At 42.0% G+C, this 4160-nt stretch overlaps 1 pseudogene; it reads left to right on the top strand.

Moving 5' to 3' along the window:
- Positions 1-1600: 1600 nt before the first annotated feature.
- Positions 1601-2736, top strand: LOC106585300 (uncharacterized; annotated as a pseudogene).
- Positions 2737-4160: the final 1424 nt, after the last annotated feature.

Below are 4160 nucleotides of genomic sequence, written 5' to 3'. Positions count from 1 at the left end.
AACAGGACAATGACCCAAAACACACCTCCAGGCTGTGTAAGGGCTATTTCACCAATAAGATGAGTGATGGTGCTGCATCAGATGACCTGGCCTCCACAATCACCCAACCTCAACCCAATTGAGATGGTTTGAGATGAGTTGAACCGCGGAGTGAAGAAAAAGCAGGCAACAAATTCTCAGCATATGTGAGAACTTCAAGACTGTTGGAAAAGTTTTGAAGCTGGTTGAGAGAATGCCAAGAGTTTACAAAGCTGTCATCAAAGCAAAGGGTGGCTACTTTGAAGAATCTCAAATATAAAACATTTGGATTTGTTTAACACTTTTTTGGTAACTACATGATTCCATAGGAGTTATTTCATAGTTTTGACGTCTTCACTATTATTCTACAATGTAGAAAAGAGTAAAAAATTAAGAAAAACCCTTGAATGAGTAAGTGTGTCCAACCTTTTGACTGGTACTGTATATTTTTTTACTGCATCAGGGATAGCGTACACAGACATTTCGGCATTACACTCAATATGGCCACAGGTTCACCCTTCACAGAACGGTGACTTGAACGAAAATGTCCATTCTAGTCCCTCTATTTCTATGGGAGTAGCAAAGGGAGTGTGTTGGAGAGGATTGGTATATTTTGGTGTAGAGAGAATTAGGGAGCGAGTGGGTGGAAATTAAACTATGACTTTTTCTAGAATTCTTAGGAAAGACTGTGTGTGGATTCTCTACCGCTGACAAGCATCTCTGAATCTCTGCCCTCTGGGTGGAAGCAGAGGGGTCATGGAGGACCAGATCTACATCCCCCTACGAGTCAGCTGAACTGCATTATGCAGATACAGTGACATTCATATGTCAGAGAATATCTGGGGAAAATTAACATGAAAGAGTTTTTATGGTAGTATACAGTGCATTCGGAAAGACGTCTTGATTTTTCACACATTGTTACGTTACAGCCTTATTTTTCCCCCTCCTCAATCTACACACAATAGCCCACAATGACAAAGCCAAAACAGGTTTTTAGAAAATAAAAATTATAAAAATACATAATATTCAGAACCTTTGCTATGAGACTTGAAACTGAGCTCAGATGCATCCTGTTTCCATTAATCATCCTTGAGATGTTTCTACAACTTGATTGGAGTCCACCTGTGGCAAATTCAATTGATTGGACATGATTTGGAAAGGCACACACCTGTCTATATAAAGGTCCCACAGTTGACAGTGCATGTCAGAGAAAAAACCAAGCCATGAGGTCGAAGGAATTGTCCGTAGAGATCTGAGACAGGATTGTGCAGCTTCGAAGGTCTTCAAGAACACCGTGGCCTCAATCATTCTTAAATGGAAGAAGTTTGGAACCACCAAGACTCTTCCTAGAGCTAAAACAGGTGAGAGAGGAGAATAGGAAAGTCGTGGAGAACTACACTTCAGAGGACCATGAGGAAGAAATACAACAACATGGAGGACATGAAATGTAGTTATCATTGGGACTGACTAGGTTTGAACGCAGGTCTTCTACGTGCCCAAAGACTATTTCAGCTGAGCTTAAGTGCAATTTCAGTACTGTACAGCTTGACCTTTGCAGTTGTTTTGTCGTGGTGCAGATTACATGTTGGTGTTCTGTCGGATACGACCAATGAGCCAGGCCAAGCCAGCTCAGGGAGGGGCCATTACCGTGGAGCATCTGGACGATTACTCTGTTACCGGGGAAACGCCAAGGGGGCCAAGAGTTCCGGTTCGACTGGGTATTCAGTGGTGAGAGCTCCCAGGAAGATGTGTTCCAAAACACCAACATGTGATGCTGCCAATCTTCACATCCTTTTATTGGTTAAAAGTGAACTAAAGGAAACAAGAAAGGAGGAAAGCCTCTGCCAAAGCCCATCCCTAATCCCTTTACCCCATCGCAGATTCAGCAAGACTGTCACGAAATACAGCACTGAGATTGCTTGAGCGTAATCAGGGGTTGAATAGGTTCAGTTGAGGTGGTGGAACTGGAAATGTACTCAAAGGTATTTTTTTAATTGAGAATTTATCTTCTTGTGCGCATCATTGTTTAACTAAACCCAACCTCCTGCTCTTGATTGTTGCCAATGTTTTCGCTGGCCCACAGTAGCTCGAGGACATTAAGCATACCTGTTTGAACCAGTTATGTTTCCAGCCTGATCCAGTCAGCCATCGACGGCTACAACGTGTGTATCATTGCGTACATTCAGACAGGCTCTAGAAAGACATTCACCATGGGGGGTGACAGACCAGAGTAGCCCAGGCATCATGCATGCTGAGAGCGTTCAGCGCCATATTTGACATCCTCCAGGAGAATGCCACCAAGTTTGACTTTAAGGTGAGGGCTGAGAAGTCTCACTGAGCGAGGAGAAACTATTTGCCTATTGTACATCAGCAACAAGAAGCAAATACACCTTACAGTAAACATAAAAAAACCATCAAATTTTTTCTCCTCTCCCCTGTCCTCTCTCCTTTCCCCCTTGTCTCCTTTCTCCTCTTCGTGCTGGAGCTGTATAATGACTGGCTCCAGGACCTCTTTGTAAGTGGACCAAGGTCCTGAGTAGGCGGGTGGAGATTAAGAGGAACAGAAAGGGGCTTGTGTTTGCCCAGGGAGCAGAGTCAAAGGAGGTCCCCAGCGCCGGGGAACTCTTCACCATGTTTCAGCAGGCCAGCGCCAACCGCCATATCGCAGCCACCAGTACACCCAAACGCCCGCGCCCCATTTCAAAGGGGCCCTGTTAAATTGGTTTAGTCAGAGTGAGTGAATAGTAGGTACATCATTACAGACCCGGGCTCAGAGAGGGATAGCTGCCAAGCAAGGCATACGTAAGAGGAGATCGCGGGGTCTAAGCACAATGACTGGCTCTTTCATGTACTTCAGGGGTTAATGTGACAACCCTGATACCATCCTTCTTAATTCTCCCTCATGTCATAATGCTGTTTTGCAGAGAAAAAAGTAATAAATATATATACAGTACCAGTTAAGTTTGGACACCTACTCATTACAGGGTTTTTCTTTATTTGTACTATTTTCTACATTGTAGAATAATAGTGAAGACAAACTATGAAATAACACATTGAAACGTAGTAATCAATAAAGTGTTAATGAGATTCTTCAAAGTAGCCACCTTTTGCCTTGATGACAGCTTTGCACACTCTTCAGTTATCCCGGGGAAGCTCTAGCAGGGCAGAAATTTGACGAACTGACTTGTTGGAAAGGTGGCATCCTATGACGGTGCCACGTTAAGTCACTGGGCTCTTTGGTAAGGCCATTCTACTGCCAATGTTTGTTTATGGAGATTGCATGGCTATGTGCTCGATTTTTATACACCTATCAGCAACGGTTTTAGCTGAAATAGCTGAACCTAATTTAAAAGGGTGTCCACATACTTATGTATATGTATAGTGTACATCTTTATGTACACTAACTAATATCATAGGCTAATTCATTTGGGGCTCAACACCTGAGGAAGTGGAAAATCAAAACACATTAACTAATACCCACTGCTAGTAGCTAAGTAGTAATCCAACAGTAAATGTAATGTCCTAAAAACTTTAGTTGTAGTCTACTACCAATGAGACCTATAGGCCTATGCCCTCGCAATGGCTGGTGCACATTTAACGCTCACGCCACTCCATATCTCAAAAATTTATAAAATATTTTGGTTGTGAAATAGTTCCCATTGAGCTGAAAATTAAGTTGAGAAATAAAATATCTATATACAGTACAAGTCAAAAGTTTGGACACCTACTCATTCAAGGGTTTTTCATAATTTTTTACTATTTCCTACATTGTAGAGTAATAGGGAAGACATCAACTATGAAATAACACATGCAGTAACCAAAAGTGTTTATTTTAAATATTTTATTTGAGATTCTTCAAAGTAGCCACCCTTTGCCTTGACAGCTTTGCACACTCTTGGCATTCTCTTAACCAGCTTCCTGAGGTAGTCAACTGGAATCCATTTCAATTAACACGTGTGCCTTGTTAAAATTGCATTTGTGGAATTCATTTCCTTCTTCATGCGTTTGAGCCAATCAGTTGTGTGTCGTGACAAAGTAGGGGTGGTATACAGAAGATAGCCCTATTTGGTAAAAGACCAAGTCCATATTATGGCAAGAACAGCTCAAATAAGCAAAAAGAAACAACAGTCCATCATTACTTT

The sequence above is a fragment of the Salmo salar genome, chromosome 24 (genome assembly GCF_965601325.2).
Source record: "Salmo salar chromosome 24, fSalSal1, whole genome shotgun sequence".
NCBI classification, from domain to species: domain Eukaryota; kingdom Metazoa; phylum Chordata; class Actinopteri; order Salmoniformes; family Salmonidae; genus Salmo; species Salmo salar.
Note: the sequence above shows the minus strand (reverse complement) of the source record. Positions and strands in the feature narration are given on the sequence as shown.